General features: G+C 37.8%; 1 protein-coding gene across 5 annotated transcripts in view; it reads left to right on the forward strand.

Moving 5' to 3' along the window:
• Nucleotides 1-20,940, forward strand: part of MACROD2 (mono-ADP ribosylhydrolase 2) — a 1,974,865-nt gene that overhangs the window by 170,917 nt on the left and 1,783,008 nt on the right. The gene's annotated exons all lie outside the window — the stretch shown is intronic.

A 20,940-nucleotide genomic window follows, 5' to 3' on the forward strand; every position in this document is an offset into this window, starting at 1 on the left:
TCCAGAATTATTTTTGAAGATGCAGTATTTGGGCTGAATTTCATAATCAGTATTCAGAATGCTTATGGAAAATAGTTTTAGTTGGTATAGCCAACTTTTGATTATTCATGCTAATGAGGGACAGCAAGTCTAACTGACATGTGTAGAGTCTTCACTCTTCAATTTGTCTCCAAATTTATTTGCCATTTTAAAGAGCATTCAAAAAGAGTTGCTGAAAAATACTAGTTTGAGTTTCATCTTCAGGCTGGACAGGAAAAAAACCTGCCATTAACATCTTTATATAGCTTCATTTTTACCCACTGCCCTACTTTGCCAAATAAAAGAATAGAATTCATTATTAAACCATAGAAATGAACATCATTTTATCCAGGTTTTTCTTCATCCCTTTAGAGGCACATTCCACTCATACACATACCACCCTCGTCTAACTTTACATTTACGCATACGTTTACATTTACGCATACATTTACATTTACGTTTCATGTAAGTGCCCTAGCTTTTGTGCCTTCATCCCTTTACTCATGTTCTTTTTGTCTTTTTTTTGTTTGTTTTATGACTTCTGTTGCCCTCAAATACACTCTTGGCTAAATTGTACCCATCTTGTAAAGCCCAGTCTCCCAGTTCTTGGTTAGTACAGTCTGCAAATGTAGATATTGAGTAGGCTGTTGAATGTATCAGGTGAGAGCTGGACAAACTATATACAAAGTCCCTCAGAGTGCTGACCTGTAGTGGACATTCTATAATTGTTAATGCCTTCCTTCTCACTTACTTTTACTGATGTCTCCAGCCAGAAGTTATCTCTTGGCCCTTGGAATTCTCTATTATGGCACACATCATTTTTTGAGTTATTTGTATGTCTTTCTTACTTCTTCTACAAGCCTAAACATTTCTTGAGGGCAGTTTCTTGGAACTCAATTTTATTTTTCTTTATATATCCCATTGAGTCCCTTGCAGGATATGGTACACAAGTATCATCATAAGCATTTTGATGGAATGAATAAATTTGTGAATATATCCACTTGGTTTTGGGAAGATTTATAGCAGAATGTAATGCTGGGGTATTAGTAAAATAGATCGGTGAGAGTGAGGAACCTATGGTAAACTCTGGAGTGTTGTGTAGGTATAGGCATAGGATGTAGGATGTGTGAGATAAAGGAGGCTGTAAATACTTTGGATCCTTTCTTGGGAAGGAGTTACATGAGTACCAGGTTGAGAGCATATTTGGGATCTGATGAGCAGTATCATCTAAGAGAAGATGGTTAGCAAGTATGGGAGGACAGGGGAGTAACAGCTCAGGAGATATATGGCTGGCATATCTTAGGATATATTAGCAAGAGATAATGGTTTATTTTTAGTGAGTAGGATAGATATGGGAAGACATTGGTTTTGCCACTGCATATGAGAGATGCCAGAACAGGTCCAGCTAGGCAGCTCTCCAGGGACTTTGGCTGTCTTCATTTGTGACTCATGCAGATGTGTAGCTTTGGGGTCTGAGGTGGTGCAGTGCCTCTACAGATGGATGATGCAGGTGAAGTAGTCTCCTCATAGGAAGCAGTTGAAGGTATAGATGGACTGGCTGGCTGGCTGACCTCTAGGGGATCTATCTGTGTGTAGCAAGTCCTAGCCTTCACAGGGGGATTTAGGAAGACTTAGAAAATTCCTTGGGATGATGCTGTATCATTTAGAATTCTTGCTTCTGCAAGTGGGTGAATACCCAGCTCAAAGTTGCTGAAACCAAAATGGTCCTTGGTAGCTCACCTAAATGAAAAATCCTATGAAGTTATTGTCAAACAAACTTGATCCAGCTGTTCAAATGATGTCACTGAGGACCTGGCTTCTTTGCAGTTCTCTCTGCTCTGCTTTTCCCAAGTCATCATCATCCACACAGTATCCCCCTGGCACCTTCAACTTGAAGCATCCCAATATCATATCCTTGTTACAGTTTTATCTGTTAGAAGAAAGCCCGTCTTTCTTGGCCATCAAATGGAAGCTCTGGACTTCAGTCCAGTTGGACCACCTTAAGTCATGTGTCCATCCCTGACCATTTATTTATTGTGATCTAAGGTTATATTGGTGAGCATGGGCCTGAGCCCCATGCTCCATCCTCAGAGTCAGGGATAGAGTGAGTTTACTCTTAAAACATGTGGGCTTTGTGGGGTGGGAGTAGAAACTTGAAATGAAAATTAGGCTGCTTTTACTAAGTGATTTGTAGAGTGGGATGTGGATTCAGGTCCACCAAAACAGGAGATTTCTACTACAGGTGTTGTCAGGGCTTTAGAAGGGACTACTTACAGAGTTGTGGGCAGGATTACGAGTATAAAACAATGGCAAGAGTGCCTCCTAGAGACCAGTATCAGCAGGAAGGTGTTACACCCTTAGGACTGAGGAATCAAGGGGAGAAAATAGTGTTACGGGAGCCAAGTCAGAACTTGAGTTCTGGAGGAAGAGCAAGAGCCGTAGCTGTGGAAGGATGCAGCCATGGATGACACTTTTCTTCTCTTACTTCTCCAATCTCCTGCTGGTAGCCCTCATTCATTGGCTCACTGGAAGCCAAACAGCTAAGGAATCTGCACAATGCAGTCCTGAAGGATCAGCCTCCTGGGACACATAGTAGGGCAGAATATGGATTTCAGTAGGGGTTAAACGGAGAATAACCAGCACAGAAAACAAATCAGAACCTCAGTCTAGTAACAGGGAAATATATTGAGAAGGAAGATAAATTAGGGGTAGAAAGTTAGGGGCTGGAAAGTCATTATCAGAAGAAGGTCCGAGTGAAAAGAGACTGATGTTTCACAGAACATAATGAGGGAGTTCAGTGATTATGAATGGGAGACTGAGCCCCAGGCCAGTCTACTGTAGAGACTGACTTGATTTCAAGCCCTGCTTTTGTTGGGGAATTGACACCTACTTACCCTTTCTGCTCCACATCATGATTTGCCTGGGAACTAGGATGTGGCTGCTCCTGAAGACCTGGAAGTTAGCTCTGCTGGTGGGTAAGTGGCTCACAGCAGGGACAGAACAAATGACACGTTGTTGCTTATGAAGGTAGAAGCCATTACTGTAACATGTAGCTGCCCTGATTCCAGTTGCTTTTGGTTATATTCCTCTCCTGCCCAGATTGGGGTTGCTTCCTGCTCAAGCCTGACTTGAAAACTCTCAGGGGAATTCAGCTCAGACAGCTAAGTGAATGAGTAAGGGTGACCTTACCAGTTTTCATCCAGAGGCCATACTATGGGCTGGGTGGTAATTGCTATCTAGCAATGGCTGTCACCAACTACTGTGACGAATACCTAAAAGACACTGTGGCAAGGGGTTAAAAACGACCTAGATTATAGCAGGAAGCTGAAATTGTGGCTGGCAATGTGGTGGCAAACAGAAGTGGTACAGAACCAACTCCACTGGGGGACAGGACAAGTAACAGCTGTCCTTAAGTCAGCTGGGTCTGAGACAGCCAGTGCCTGATGCAAAGTTGGAAACCAGAGGAGGACTTGACTGAGCAATAAAACTCTTGGCTTAGCCTAAAATGATTTGAAAGTAGAGCAAGGGTGAGACTGTTTAGCAGTGGAAAAGAAAGCTTGGTTTGATGCCTAGAGAGAATTACATGATGTTAGAAAATAAAGGTATTTATTACATAATTGAACAGTGTAAACATATCAGCAAGCTTGAGACAGTCTTTATCTGGGGTTATTAGATCTGCAATTCAGGTGAGAGAATATCATCAAGTCCAACTGCTTATCAGCCCTTGTGTAATGAGAGCATAAAAGTGAATGAAAATATATCCAGTCTGCAATGAGAGAGAAATGTAATAGACACAGAAGATCTTTTTTTCCCCTAGTTTGTGGGATTGAGCCTAAATTTAACTTGAATTCTTTCAAAAAGGAACTTATTACTCAGCCTTTTTAGAATGAGAGGATTTGCCTATTAATGGGAAATATGTATTTTATTGTTATAAATGAGCTTTATTTCTGACTATTTCGGAAGTATAAAGAGGAGAAACCAATGGGAAAAGGAATATAAAAAGAAAAAAGCTGTCAAGAATTGTTAAAGATAGAGGGATAGGACAGCAGACCCCACGGCCATCTGCCCAGGAGTCACATCTTGTTGCCTTGCTTTCCCTTGCGTTTGTGTTAGCCATTCTTTTCCTATGTTATTTGGAATGCCACTCTTCCCAGCTCCCCTGGCCATCTCTTTCTTGTCTTTCCAGATTCTCGACACAGTTTGGCTCTAAGTACTGTTACCAAATTAGGTTGTATGGACCCCCACTTGGGCCCTAGCTGGGCCGAGCCCCCTGTCTTGGCGGGAAAGGTTTTTCCCATTCAGGTTCGCACAGCCAAAAGCAAAACCCAAGCTTAGATCGAAGCAGCACAAGCTTTTATTCAATGGTCAGAGAATGGAGAAGCGGGAACTTAGTTCACAAATCAACTTCTCACCCTAATGGTGAGAGAGATTTGGTTTTAAGGGGTGAGGACAATAGGAGGAGTGAGGATAATGAAGGGCAGGCCTATGCATTACTTTTCTGGGGAGAGGTGGGGTTTTTCCTGGAAATGGGGAGCCACCCCTTTTCTGTCCTTTTGGTCTGGAGCTTTTGGTCAGGGCCGCAGGTTGGTGTGTCATAGCACCCTGATATAGTAAAATTTGCATAGAGTGAGACTTAGGGTCTGTTGGAGGTCAGATTTGTCACCATCTTGGTTCCAGCTGGTTCTATTGGGTTTTCCTTTTTTCCTTCGTATAGCTTCCTTTCTTTGTGTCTGGACCCTATGGCAAAGATATAGATTAGTTCCTGGTCAAGGGAGGGGCAGAGGTATGGTTCTGGGGCAACAACCTTGGTAACAAACCCTTCTAACCCCCTCCTTCCTCCAAGTGCCACCTCGGATAGATTTGTAGTACGCAGATCTATGTTGTGATGCACTTATCACACCATATTGACAAGACTTTCTGATGTGTCTTCTCTGTTATGCTGTCGGCCCTTTGAGGGGCTGAGCCAATGAAATAATAGGTATTTATACAACCAGAACAAATAGCTTCAGTCAAAGGGAGAGCACAGAGGAAGTATCCTGATGCATATTTCGGCATAACTAAGGCATGAGGAAGTCAGGGATACACCTGGGCTTTGGGAAGAACTGCAAGTAGAGGCTTAAGTGCTGTTGGGACTCTTGCCATCTTTTATTTGGACTTCATCTGTTTAGTTTTCCTACTTCTCTTTCTCTGCAGAATGGCCCCCTACATTCAGAAAATATGGTTTCTGACAGCTCTTAAGTTTTACATAATAAAGCTTGGCCACCAGAGAAAGATTCTGACTTGACTTACCTACTCCCAAAGTCCATTGTCCCTAGGAAATGACCCCGTTTGGGCCAGTTGTGCCCTTCCCCTGCTCAGCTGTCAGCTGTTCCCATTGTAATCAGGTGTGTGGGTGGGGGGGGAGGGGGGAGGGAGGTAGTTCCTGTAACCAGACAAAATAGTACATTCTGTACACTTATATTAGCCTACCACGGAGTAATCACATTGTAAGGGCTCTGCTTGCCTGTACATATAGTTACTGCTAGGCCATACATACTTATGGAGGAGAATGATAATGAAGACAAGTGTTCCAAATAGTTAAATAAACTTTATTTTGACTTTTGAAATGCATAATATCATTATTCTTATTGGAGAATTACCATCTTCATTATGTTTTCCGTTGGCTAGCATTAAGATGCAGTCTTTGCATTCATAAGCATAAATCGACAGGAGCATGAAAGTGAGAAAGGTAGCCTGGGTAACAAAAATAGTCGACTGGGGAGCAGAAATATGCTGTGGTTTATTAGTAAAGCAAAGGTGTTGCTGAGTAACTGAAAATATTTTTAGTCTTCCAAAAGGTATTGCTAAGACCCTGCAAGTGAATTTTTAAATGTGACTTTCAGTTGAAATTTTCTTACCAGCTTGCTTTATGGCTCTCAGGGGATGACTGACATTAAAATAAAAGAAACTGGCATGTTTACCACTCACATCAGATGAGTGGATGAGTATAAAGCTAGACAGCCTTTTTTTTTTTTTGGCGGTACGCGGGCCTCTCACTCTTGTGGCCTCTCCCATTGTGGAGCACAGGCTCCGGATGCGCAGGCTCAGCGGCTATGGCTCACGGGCCCAGCTGCTCCGTGGCATGTGGGATCTTCCCAGACTGGGGCATGAACCCGTGTCCCCTGCATCGGCAGGCGGACTCTCAACCACTGCGCTACCAGGGAAGCCCCTAGACAGCCTTTTAAAACCGTCGTGTGTACAGCATTAAAATTTGTGTGCATGTGTATAGCTTATATTCACTGAAGAATGATTCTAGATGTTAGTCAAATAGGCATGATTTTAGAAGTGACATATTTACATTACAAAAAAGGACGGTAGGAAACATGAATATAATTCTTTTTCCCTTTTATACTTTATAGAATGGGGAATGGTGAGTGGTGATTTCTGGCCATAGATCCAATATTCTGCCTACTTTATACCAGCTTTATAAGGGCCTGGATGTGGATGTGTGTGGGCGAGGGGAAGGAGCAGCGTGCTCTGTGATTCAGTTATTAAAGAGGAGACGTCTCCTCTGGTAATTTGGTATCTGATAAACTTACTAACTCGCTTCTCCTTTTATATATATATATCCTGCTGGAGCAACCAACGATACGGGGAATGATACAGGAATGATACGGGGTAGATTACATGACCAAACTGCTTCTAATTTGAATCTGTGAGCATCTGAAGCCAGATATTAAGTTGATGGACCAATCATATGAATTAGAAACCAATCCATTATTTCTGTTTCAGCCACTGGATTTCTTATAATTCAGTTCGAAACTTGATCTTATCACTTTCAGAATCTAAAACTCTGGTTATCCATCAAATGGACACAAAATGTTAAAAGAAAAGGTCCTTTTTCCTACTCTATGTTAATTAACCCAGCCCATCTATCTTTGTCCATATGTATTATATAATTCCCTGATGGAGTGTGTATTATTTCTGTTTCTGGTTTGGCAAGAGATAACAATCAATCAATTCTCTCTCTTTCTCTGCCTCCTCCTCCTTCTCTCTCTCTATCTTTCCTTAAAACATGCTTATGTTTAAGAATATCATGAAGCAAAAGTACACTTTATATTACCTTTGTAAAATGGTCTGAATGAGGATTTTTCTGTGGTGACAGGAACTGCTGACCTCAAAGACAATAGCTTTTATTTATATATCCTGAAGCTAAAAGAGGTTTCTTTTATATCATCTTATTAATGGAATTTGAGTTTCTTTTCTTTATCTCTCTCTCTCCCTCTCTCCCTCTTTCCCTCCCCCCCTTCCTTCCTCCCTCACTCCCTCTCTTACTCTCTCTCTAGTAAAAAAGCACAGCAATGTTTGACCGTTGGTTATTACTGAAACTTACCTTCAGGGAGAAAGTAACGCTGAAAATTAGGTAACATAAATAGAAAACAAACAGCTTTTTGCTTCCATAAAATAGATTGTTCTCTTCAGGAACTATTGATTCCAGTCTGTTAATATTGCAGCTGTAACTAAAATAGACATTATCTTTGCTTTATGTGGGTGAGTGACAAGGGTTCTGCACTTAGAACTTTTGCTAGAAAACTTGGAGGGCAGCCAGCTGAGAGCACTGTAATAGACTTTTAAGAAGTTGGAATCTGTAAAAAGTGTTTCAGGAAGAAAAGCTTTCAGTTTAGACAGTTGCATAGTTAACAGTTGTTAGCTTCAGAGAACTAATAATTAGCTCTAGTCAATTAAACCAACTTCTAGCTTTAAACCAGAGTAGATGGCCTGCATAGCTAAAATGCACAGTAGACTTAATTTATGCTACCCAATTCCGTAGTAAAATCTTTCTGGTTGTTTTTTGTTTTCAATGTTGACCTTTTGGTATAGTTCCTTTTGCAGGTTGGCTGATAGGCACCTGTTAGTGTCTTACTTTTTCACCTAGGATTCTCTCATAAGCCTTTTCCATATTCTTTATTTTGAATGACTGCATATATTTTATAGTAATAACTGTATACGAGACTGTTGAATTTTTTTACATATATTAATTTGTTTAATCCTTACAACAACTGTATGAGATGGGTAGTATTATCTTCATTTTACAATGAAAAACAAAAACTGAGATACTGCAGGTAAGTGGACTGTTGAAGGTCCCAAGGCCAGTACATGGCAGAGCACTGAATTTTCCATGGCTTTCATTCCTATCCACCCATTCGTAGATATTATGTAGTTTCTTATATAGTTTATTATTATATCACAAGAGCAAACATGATTAAGAAAGTGTTTCCCCACATATTAAAGGGTATTTTTCCTTAATATAGTTTCCCAAATAGAATTACTGGATCAAAGTTTAAAAATTTTGAAGGCTATTGATACATATTACCTTAATAGCTTTCCTGATGGTTGATTATATTTCTGTAATAATTTATTCATGTGTAGTTCAGTAAATCATTGCCATCTCTGGATATTATATTTTAAAATCTTTGCTAATTTGACAGCCAAACATAGATTTTTCCCCTTTATTTTAGTTTGCTTATTTCTCTGTATTTGAATGTCCTTTTTTGTGAATTAATTTTTCATGACCTTTTGCCTGTTTTTCTCTTAAGGTTTTAGACTTATTCTTACCTCTTTGTAAATGTACTTTAACCAAGATAGTAACCTTTGTTATATTTGCTGAAAATATATTTTCCAGCCATTTGCCTTTTATTTTTGAGCATTCCTTTTTACCTATGAAGGGTGTTTTCGTGTTGTGTGTGTGTGTGCACGTGCGTGCGCACATGTATTTTGTTGACATGTGTTTTTGTTTTTAAACACAAATTTTCCTCCTTTGTGATTGGTTCTGTTTAGAAAGGCCTTGTATTTCTAAGATAAATGTGAAATTATCTTTTTTCCTGTGGATTTTTTCCTTTTATGTTTAATTTTTAATCAATCTGGAATTTAATTTTGTTATAGTGTTAGATATGTATCAGAATTACAAGGTGGTAGAAAAATAAATAAATTTGAGTTTCATACTTTTGTTTCAAAGAATTGATTGAAATTTTGAAGAAAAGCCTTGCATAATCCATAAACTATGCAACCAACTTTTTATATACTATTTTAAAGATTCTTGTCTCTTTGCAAAGCAGAAATTGAGAATTGAATTATTGTGCTTTTAATCAGTAAATTGTGGATAGGCTTACAACTGCATATTTTGGTGTTTTAAATATTATATTTGTAATATTTTTATCTTTTGCTTTTATAAACAAATCTAACAGAGAAGAACTAGCTATCTAACCTTCCTTGTTCTTTGAGGTTCTATGTGCCTCACTGAGGATAGTATCTTATCTCTAGATTTCTGGTTTTCATACTGTGACTTAAAGCTGAGAACTTCTGTAAGGTCTCCTGATAGGTATAAAGGTTACTGTGATGGAAAGTATTCCTAGATGTCAGGCATATAATTTTTCTAACTGTTGTATTTTATATTTTGTAGCATGATAAACAATAGTATTGAACAATCAGGTGGAAATAGAGTCACTAATGACCATGTCATTAGAAAATCAATATGTGTTGGCAATAAATATCAAGATCTAAAAGTAAGATTGTTACATATAACAATATACATACATATATATTGTTAATAATTTGTGATTTAATAATTAAAGAAAAGCTTGATCTTAGAAAAATGCTTATCAAAATATTTGACTGTAATACTGAGACTCCCAAATAATTTGTAATTACGATTTCCAAAATGATATAAATAAGAATATTTTATCTCCTGCAAGGGTTTTTCTGCTCATCATATTACTACTAATTATTTGGTAATGCTTATTTGTCTTTTAGCTGCATATTTAAAATCAGTGACAAATTAATATAAATACAGTGATTTGGCAGTGTTGAATAAATTGTTTCCTTTTCTCCATCCAACGGAATTGTATTTAAAATAATTGATAATCCAGATTCAGTGCCTAATTTCTGAGGTTTGTTTAGTTTATTACCTAGATTGATTTGTGTTGAAACTGATTGTTTAAGCTATGACCCACACCCAATTTTGTACAGTGTCCTTGAAATACAGGAATTTAGAAATTTTATTAGATTGGAAGAAAGACTTTTATCTTATGGCTTATTTTCCTTCTACTTTGGGTAGTTTTATTCTATGAGAATTTTTCATTAAAAAATAATTGCAGTCTTTGGCACATTGAAGACAACATAATTACTTAATGAATTTCCTTAATTATATCTCTTTTATAACTTACTTTTGCTTATATTTTTCATTGTTCAAAAGAAACATACTAGTTAGAAGGGAGGTAGAACCTACAAATTTCAGGGTCAAAGGATGGTGGAAAAGATATAAACAAGGATGAAAGGAAAGATGCATAGAAGTTTTATAATAATGTAAGTATTATACAGTCTACCTAGTTACAGAAAGGAATGGATTCTTTGTTCTTGAGGAGATCGTGGATCAGACTCAGGTCTAAAGGAGATAGAAGTTCTCAAGTACCTGGACATTTGTTAGAACTCTTTTTAATTAAATAAAGGTATTATATCTAGTAAATTTTTATTTTTCTTAGAGAACTGTAGACTCACATAAGATATGGAATAACAATAGGACCTAGTATTCTACATAATTCCAAATTAGAAGGAAGAATTTCTTCAAGAAGTAGAAATTATAGAGAATGTTGGAGAAAGGAAATGGTGTTACTAGTTAGATATATACTCTAGACTTAAAAAAAAAGTAGACTTCAAAAAACTCAGGCAAAAGGTAGATATGATCAAATATCTGGAACAGTAATTCAGACTGGAAAAGGAAGTAACAGGAATCTAGATCGTGGCATTATTTCCTTTTCTCGTGCCCATAGGAGGCATTGTTAAGTGACGTTAGTACTTTTGTCTGCTTTGCCTGGAAGAGATGCCTCTGGAATCCTTCTTAAGATGATACTCTAGGTAGTTACTACCATTTGATTTGTTTTGTAAGAAATGGAGCCTATTTGACATCCCACTCTAGGAGAAAAATAGATCAAAATATCAATAGCATAGATTCAAGAGTGCTATAAATCTGTCTCTGAGCTATAAATCCATTAATCAAAACCCTTGGATCCAACAGTTAAATAGATAGGAAGTCTTCTAATTCTTATATTATTCAATCCACATTTTTCTGTTTTGTTCATTAGGATAACTTGAGAGATGTTATGTAATGTCCTGCTAAAATCTAGATCATAGTGTCTGTAGAAGTAATTAAGTCTATTAGCTTAGCAAACCACACTAAAAGGTAATCTGGTTGATCTAGAATACTGGTTCTCCACCAGGAGCAATTTTGTTTTCACAGGGTACATTTGGCAATGTCTTGTGGCATGGTAGGAAGGGTTTAGAGAACTGGTTCTTGACTGAAAGCTTGTTAGAAATGCAAATTACTGTGCTTCACTTCCTAAGGAATCAGGAAATCTAGGGCTGATGCTCAGCAATTTGTCTTTTTTTGAAAAATTAATTAATTAATTTATTTTTGGCTGCGTTGGATCTTTGTTGCTGTGTGTGGGCTTTCTCTACTCGCTGCAGGTGGGGGCTACTCTTCAGTACGGTGCATGACTTCTCATTGTGGTGGCTTCTCTTGTTGTGGAGCACGGGCTCTAGGCGCGAGGGCTTCAGTAGTTGTGGCACGTGGGCTCAGTAGTTGTGGCTCACAGGCTCTAGAGTGCAGGCTCAGTAGTTGGGGCGCATGGGCTTAGTAGCTCTGTAGCATGTGGCATCTTCCTGGACTAGGGATTGAACCCATGTCCCCTGTATTGGCAGGCGGATTCTTAACCACTGCACCACCAGGGAAGTCTCAGCAATTTGTCTTTTAACCAGATCTTTGGGTAATTCTGATATTCCTTAAAGTTTGAAGACCAATTGTGAGCCCATTTTGGCATATAAGAACTTTCAAGAAATGTTTATTTAGCGTCAAGCTAGGACCAGGTACCTCTCTAAATGCTCACAAAACAGCCTTTTCACAGTTTGTTTTTGCCATCTTACCTAAATAGATGTTGTTTCTCCTTGTAGTTCTCAAATTAGTAAACCACCCTAGACAACAAATTCTTCTGTTGTCTAGCATGTTGTTTAACACATGTTTGTTGAGTTATATTCAACTGAATTGGCAGATGAGCTTTGTCTTCTCATCATCTAATTGTAGGCATTCTTACAAGTATTTTTTATTTTTATTTTTGTTTTTTATTTTTTGGGCGCACTGCACGGCATGTGGGATCTTAGTTCCCTGACCAGGGATCAAACCTGCACCCACTGCATTGGGAGCACAGAGTCTTAACCACTGGACCACCAGGGAAGTCCCTCTTTTTTAAATTTAATGAATGACTTGATTGAAGATGTAATTGTCATATTTATCCATTTTTTTTTGGCCACACAATGATGGTAGGGATTGGATGTTAGAGACAGACAATTCCTGATTCTTAATAGGCTAACAGTAACATGGCCATAGTTGTAAGTTCCTAAATTCCCATTATATCAACTTTACCAAGCAATTTTTACTTGCAAATCAGAATTAGGAACATTCTTATTATTGGCAGGAAGAGATTTTCAATATTTGTTGAATTAAATTAAATACATCTCCTGAGAAACTTTGGAACAATGGTGGTGGCAGTAGAGAGAGGAAAATATAAGAGAAAGATGGGCAATATGATGAATTATTTTGTATTTAGTGAACATCAGGTGTTGATACACCTAGGGTAGAAATATTCATCAGTTGGAATGGGGGAGAAAGAAAAGAATCGAAAGCACAGATAAAAAGTTCACTTCTTTAACTGGCAAGAGGGAAGAAGAAAGGGAAAGTGACATACAAATGCAAGGATATTTTGTCGTGGAAGTAGGCACTGTCTCCATCCCAACCAGAGAGAAGAGGAAAAGAGCATGGGAAGTTTTGGCCAGAATGGAATATATCACTTCTGTCCATGTTCAATTGGCTAGAATTCAGTTTCACAGCCACCTAACTTCAAAGGAGGCTGGGAAATATAGTCTATTTTGTGCACAGGAAAAATAGAATATATATTTGGATGATTAGCTAACAACCTCTGTCTTTTGTGGTTACCCACTGTTACCCAGATTTCGCTCTTCAGCGATTCTGATAATTACAAGTTTACTGTACTTTAAAATGAAAGAAAGTTGGTGACCTTGCCTCTCCACAGTTCCTGTACATTTCATGACTTAGAAATAAAGTTCATACTGGGGGAAGAAAAGTAACAGATTTGAATAAGCTAAATTATATACACTTGCATTTTGCCATGTGTATTCAGAATCACTAAACACATTTTTCATATTCAGTCCTTGTTATCAACCTGTAAAATTCTAAGCTAACAAATAATCATCCTTCACAACAATTCCATGAACAGGAAAGATAAGTCAAGCCAGGATCTGCAGACAGGGAGTAAGTACTAAAGTAAGTTGTCCTGGAGGCAGTACCAGGAAGCTAGCAACCGGGGTAGTGTCAGGGGTAGAAACCAGATATAGTGATGAGGGAAGAAACCAGTATAGGCACCCAAGGAGAGAGAAAGTTGGAGGCTGTATTCCTTAATCATAGGGACTTTCAATACAGTTATTGCTGGCCAGAAGTCAAGCCCGTGGTGTGGGCAACCTACAGAGAAGAAATCACCTGGCTGGAAGCAGGATTGAAGGGATAGAGCTCTTGTCGCATGTGCTGGGGAGAACTTTCACACTACCTCAGGATTAGCAGATTGTTCTGGTGGCTTTTAGATTTGAAATGACTACATTGCAAAGTTGTAACATCAGTGGAAATATAATAAAATATAAGATTATTCACATTCAGGTTTATTTTGTATTTACTGTGATAAATGAAATTTGAATGTGATTAAATTTTCAGGTGTACAAAATGAAATTAAAATCGTAGCCTGTGCCCAATAAGACTAGTAAGAGTGAAAAAGTGAAAAGAAAATAAGCTTTCAACTTTGGTGCTGCTTGTGGTCTATGAAAGATAAAAATGTTTTTAAGATGGCTGGCTGACTGGTGACTCTGTGCAACTATAGGAACACATTAGTGTTCTGAGAACACTGAGTATGGTGCATCTTGTAAGGAAAGGGAAATGCTTGTGGTTACAAGGCTAGGCAAGACTTTATGCCGTGAGGTTTCAGTACTACAAGCATAGTATTTGTCTTTCAGGGTTTGTTGATATTATGGAATAATACTGTACATCCATACCAATTATGCATGATTTTATAAGATAAGGAATTACACAGCAGATAAGGTAAACATATATAAATTGTGGAATCCTTTATAGTTCTTGTATTATAGGGAAAATAATGAGGCAGGGTAGAGAGTAGTTAGCCACTGAGGTTCCAGAGTCAGAACTGGGCTCAAATCCTGACTTGCAATTACCAGCATCGTGTCCTTGGAAAAGTTATCTCACCTTTGTAAACCTCTGTTCTCATTTGTAAAATAGAGATAAAAACCATATCCAAAGGCTCTGGAAATCAAAAATGTATGGTATTTTTTTTTGTTTGTTTTGTTTTTGGTAACTCATTTGGTAGCAAAACCTGATGCAGAATGAAGAGAAGTTATTATAGTCTTTCTTCATCCCATTCACTGTGCATCTTTGTACATTTTGTAGCAGAAATATTAACATACTTGATTAATGTATGCTGTCTCGGACCCCACCCAGGGTGAATGCTGTGTAACCTCCATTTATTATTTCAGATTCACTCTTCACCTTTCTCCACCCAGCTATGTGCTTGGGAGTCTGACTTTCTACAGTTTAGATTTATGGCTCCCTTGTGGTCAGTTTACCCATTGGATTTGGCCAGTGGAAGTCATTGGAAAGAGACTGGAGAGAGGGAGTAGAATTGAGGGTGTGTATTATTAATTTGCCTAGCTCCCTCCATGAGGGGTCAACCATTGTGTGTCTCTAGATTGAAGGTCTGATCACCTGAAAGGTTACCCATTCCCCACAAGCCTTACTCTCCAGCTTTTAGTAACTGTTCCCTTCTCATTCTCTCTCTGGCCTAGGGGTGGTAACAGTCACCCCAGTGCTAGCCCCAGGTCACTGAGCCATCCTTTGTGGTTTCTCTACACCTTGCCCACACCGTGGTAAACAGTGTCTTTATTAAATTTTCCTCAAATTATTCCTAATTTGAGCATGTCACCTAGTTTCTTCTGGGATCTTTAAAGATACAGAATGTCATTTAATTTATGAAATATGTACTGAATTACTTTCTAAATACACACCCATATGCACATTTTAAATTCTAAAACATATTTGACCCCAGGGGTTTTGGATAAAGGATTGTGGATCTGTATTCTAACAATGTCTAGCATAGGAATTTTACCATATTTTATAAATTGTTACTCTGTTCAAAAGATCCTATTGATGTTCAGTTAAGCACAGAGCATTTAAATGATCTATAGATAATGCCGCCAACACCTCATTACTAAAAATATAAAAACCGTCACTGAGCTACCAGTTTAAATGAATCTCTCAAAGTGGGTACAGTATTTGGAGAGCAGTTTCACAATTATAATAAACTTGCCTTTGTTACTTTCCTCAATTTCATTTGATTACTGCTTCATCAACAAAAAGAGCTTCACATGACATCACAAGAGGCCTTAAGGGGTGCCCATCTGGTAGGAATAATGTAACTTTACCTAAATTATTTCACCTTTTCTTAGTGCTTCAGCAAGAATAAATTCAGTTCTCCAGCTTTCGGATTTTTGCCAGTGTATGACTATATATTTTATAGGTAGCTCTTGGGTGATGGAAAGAACAAAATTTAGAGTCAGGGATGCTAGCTTTGGGTCTCAGCTCTGTTATGCTACCTGACTCACTCTGGGCTTGTAACTTGATTTCTGTAGTCCTTGTGTCTAAAATGGTGTTAAAAAATATACCTTTCAGGATCCTGAGGATTAAATAGAATAACTGTATTAATGATCTAGTATGGAGTTGGGCTCATAGTAAGGAATTGAGTGTTTCTCAAACCTGAATCACTTTATGAACACAGCTGCCCAATAGTGGATGGTGTGTTCCTGGGATTGATCAGTGACTGCAGCTCTGCCCCTGCTGCTGGGGCATTTGGACTCCTCAGGGACTGAGTAGAAACTTCAGGCTCTATATGTGAAAATCGTGACTCATTTGGGGCTGTTCCTAGCCACACATCACTACAATAGAATGAGTGTGGAGTGTATGTAAATTTCACCAGAGAAGCAAGGAGGTGAATATAATGTTTTCTTATTTGTTTGTAACCACGTATTTAGTTTTTGCTTCCACTAATTCACAAGTATTATATTTAGCACTTTAATATTCAATATAATGCTGTTAAATGTGAATCAACATTTTTAGCCCTTAAAAACACACCATAGACATGATGTTTTAAACCTTACCACACTAGAGAAAGTGTCAGTCTTTTCTAATGAAATTCTCTAATCGTTTTAAGTAAACAGTAGGGTTAGCACAAAGAATTCCATGCTGTGAAGCTATACAGTTGCTAGAGATGGGCCAAATTGTTGACTGAGCTTCTAATGGCTAAAGAAAAAACAAGCCAAGTATAAGATTCCTAAGGATTCACAGTTGCTTCCTGGTACCAAGACCTGAGAATAATTTCTTCTAAGGGCTTCACAAAGTGGCATACTACATCCAGAATTTTCGGAAGCAGTTCTGAGTAGAAAAACAGAGCCTTCAGAAATAAACTCAAGCAGGAAGCAGCTTTGTTGAACCAGATAGTTCTGTGGAAGTTGGTATATCTTACTGGGATATAGCTTTAATAGTGATGATGGAATAAGAAATAATTGTCCTTTGGTTTTATTTATTGTAAAAATTAGTAATCAACTCTCTCAGTATTGTGAAATCTCAAGAACAATACAGCATAAAAAGTTTTTCTTTGACAGTCAGAATAAAATATTGTATTTAAAATTACTTGAAATCCATGATTATTATTATTCAGATAAAATGTTGGTATTTCCAAATTGAACGTTTTCTTTATGGTTTTTTATTATTATTCTTCTCCTCAAATTAAGATTCCATCTGAGAATGGTGAAAGGAGAAGCTTAAAAGAAGTCATTAATAAAAGCAAGTACATTTAATGGGAATGTGATTATCATTTACTTCAAAGAAAATTTTCTTGTGCCTCCTACTAATTGCTGTTTTGTGCACCCGGAGGCCTTGGTTATCTTAAATGGTTTCAGCTTTAGGGGAAATGTAAAAAAAATTATACATATATATATATATATATATATATATATATATATATATATATAATTTAAAATAGATCAAAGTTAAGGCCTAAGTATTGATGTTATTTAGTAATTGAAGTATGTGAGTTGGTTGACTTTTAAACTGTACTTGTTAAAGTCTTTGTTAGTTTTAGGAAGAATATTGCACAGTTTTGGAAATTGGTAATCATGGTCACGCTCCTGTCTCTATTGTAGTTACAGTTATCTTGCATGGCGACTATGTATACTGTCCTCAGGCTAAAAGTCAAATAAAAAACCCAAACCCGGGCTTCCCTGGTGGTGCAGTGGTTGAGAGTCCGCCTGCCGATGCAGGGGACACGGGTTCGTGCCCCGGTCCAGGAAGATCCCACATGCTGCGGAGCGGCTGGGCCCGTGAGCCACGGCCACCGGGCCTGCGTGTCCGGAGCCTGTGCTCCGCAACGGGAGAGGCCACAACAGTGAGAGGCCTGCGTACCGCACAAAAAAAAACCCCCAAAACAAAACAGGGAGACCACCTACTGACATCCCTTATTTTTTTTCAGTGTCAAGTCTGCTTCAGTTTTTCTCTGCTTGTGTTAAATTCTCCAGAGCTTTCAGGTAGTTGTTTCTTATGTTTTGTGCAGAGCTTATAGTTGTTATCTGTTGGCCATAGCAGAAAGGGCATGATCATGTGTCTGCCTAAACTTTTAAAAGCTTTTAAAATTTAGACATTTAATTTTTATTTTGCATTTAATCTATTATAATTTTAACTGTTTCCACTTGGGAAGTTATCCAGCAGTATTCTGATCACCATTCTGATTCTTTTAGATGCTGTAGACATTGTTGCTATAGGATATGTTTTTTTTTTAGCTGCATCACAATACTTATTTTTTTGTCCTTTGATGGGAATAAAATTTTTGGGGGGTTATACATTTATTTTCTTTGGTTATGGTTAGGATTTGGAATGAGGGAGTCTTGATTCCCCTTAGATTTGTATGTTATCTAGAAGTTATTGGGCTTTCTGAGATTTTTATTACAGATTTTAAATACTTCCAGTCTTCGTTAATAGTTTTCACAGAGCATTGTATCTGACTTGGCAGATTTCTTTTCTCCTTTGGTTAGAGCTCATTTACTGTAAGGCCACTCCTGCCCCCTTCATTCTCCCATCAGTGTTTTGTGAGGAGGAGTTTTATTAATTTTTTTAATTAATTAATTATTAAATATACTGCCATTCTTTTAATAATTGAATGTGTGTGGTATTTATGACCTGCAGACGAGCCCTATTATTTTGCTCCATTATGTCTGTTAGTCTCAGGGGCCTGCAGTTTTCAAATGCCACTGTTTGGAATAGGTGTCTGTAGAGTTGTTACCGTGGTGCTTATATCCTGTAAACAAGCCACCCTACCTGATATTCTATTCCAGTGAGTGCTGTGCTTGCTGCTCAGTGCTTCAGATGGGATCTGATTTTCTGGGATTAAATTCCAGATGTTATTTTACAACTTGCCATCTGCCTGTTTGAGGAAGTTTCTTTCAGGTTGTAGGTCAGATGTATGTTCACTAACATTTTAAAATCTTATTTATTAGGGCTCCACTTGTTAGTGTTATTTCTCTAATGGCAGGATAATTTGTTTCCTGCTTCAGAATAAATGCAGGGTAGAAACAAATAATTCTAGCTTAAAAACTACATCAGATGATTTCATTGGTTGCATCTTAGTACCCTGGAATATTAGAGGAAAGAAGTACATATTTTTTTCTGCTTTGAAAGGGGAAGCTTAAATTAAGAGACTTTTAGTCTGTAAACAGACTACTTTTTAAAAACAGATAAGAGAAGTATTATGGGAACAATAAAATTTGATTTACCTAATAGACTGCTCTGACATTTGGTCTTGTTTTTCAACTATGATAGCTATATATTTACATGTATTCTTTTTGAAAAAGTATTTTCTTTTTAAGTGTGCTTATTTAGCTTTTCAAATATGATTCCCACAGCCTCCTTTGCATTGTAAAAAATAATTACTGAAACAGTTTTACTTTGAGGTATAGTACTTAAAATCTTCAGATCAATATCACCACTTAAGCCTTTAATATAAGCTTATTTATGTCAGTCAAATCACAAGTATAGTGTTTTGCTAAGGGAGAAACTACTTGAATTAGAACAATTATAATAGACTATCAATCAATATTTCAAAATATAGGCTTTTTATATGAGATTCTATATGGATATTGATTTCAATTTTCTGTGTTAATATTATTAAGAGCAAGTGGTCTGAAACTTAGGCGATACAAAACACTGTTTTTAAGGGAGTTGTTTGAAACTTAGACTGCTTTTTCTAAAAAACTGAGGTAAGTAAATGGCAAGTTCTCAGGCCCACCCACAAAAGCCTATTCAAACCATAGTGTAGCTGAAAATAGTGTTTTAATGGTGGCTGTGACTTCTTAATTTCCTGAAACCACTCTATGTCCTGTTTTTGTGTGTGTGTGTGTTTCTCTGGCTCTTGAGCATGAGGAGGAGGTTTGGCAGGAGTGGCTAGGCACTGTATATGTGTGGTTAGAGCAGAGGTGAGAAAAGCTTGCTGACCGCTTCAGGTAGAGTTTGGTTACAGAAGCTTCAAGGATTGGAGAGTTGCTAAGCATCAGAGGATGAAAAAAGGAAAGCTGTGGCCTCTCAGGGCCTAGGCTTGGCCGGAATGATGCCCCTCCCTTCAGCAGAGAACCTCAGTGTTTCTGTAGGATCAATCATGGAGCAGTGAGACTGTGGTCCTACCCAAGGTCTTGGTGATGGTAGCTGGTTGTGTATCAATATTTAGGATCTTTATCAACTGAGCGTAAGGATTTAGCATTTGGCAAGATTTAGATGCCAACTTTACATTTTTTTAAGTTGTACTGGACCAGGGCTTCAAAATTTTCCTTTGTTTTTAAACGTTAATTTAATTACAAAGAACAGACTCAATATTGCTCAGATATTAGTTCTTCCTAACTATAGGTTCAACATATCCCAAATGTGTAAAAACTTCGGAATATATTTTAAGTGTGATGGGAAGCAACTGGAAATTTTTGATAAAGGATGTACATTTAAAAAGATTTACATTTTCAAAAGATGTTCCTGGTTGCCATGCAATGAACAAATGGGAGTGGGAGCAGGGCAGAAGCTGAGAAACCAGTTAGGAGGCTGTTTCATTTCTCCAGACAAGAGATGGTGGTAGCTTGTTTTAGGTTGCTCCTTTTCCCTGTTTTGTTATTCTTTTCCTTTAGTGTATGTGTGATGATAAAGAGCCTGATGCCAGAGCCAGGCTGCCTGGGTTGAAACCCTGATTCTGCCCCTTCCAAGCTGTGTGATTTTAGGCATGATATTCAACCCATGCCTCAGTTATGGCATCAGTAAAATGGGCATTATAATAGCACCTATGTCATAGGTTTGTTGCGAGGTTTATATAAATTAATTCATGGGAAGTGCTTAGGATAGTGTCTGTCACACTGTGAGTATTCAGTAAATGTTCTTGATGATTCTGATCTGATATTGTTACTGTGAAGTTTCACTAGAGGCTGAAGGTAATGGCACAGTGTACCATGGCATGTTAGCCCTGGGACCATGTTTACGAGGGAGCAGTAGGAATCTTGTGGCCACATTATAGAAGCTCTTACTAAAGATTGCCCTGAGTCTTAGAGCAAAGTCTCCGAATGATACTTTGTGAAATTCTTCCTGGATATACATTAGTTATTTTTATTTCATCTAGCATTTCCCTGTAAGTACATATTTCCTGAAAGTATGTAGTTATGCTATCATACAAAATTAGAAGG

The sequence above is a fragment of the Monodon monoceros genome, unplaced genomic scaffold (genome assembly GCF_005190385.1).
Source record: "Monodon monoceros isolate NGI ecotype Baffin Bay Population unplaced genomic scaffold, NGI_Narwhal_1 Super_Scaffold_13, whole genome shotgun sequence".
In the NCBI taxonomy this organism is placed as follows: Eukaryota; Metazoa; Chordata; class Mammalia; order Artiodactyla; family Monodontidae; genus Monodon; species Monodon monoceros.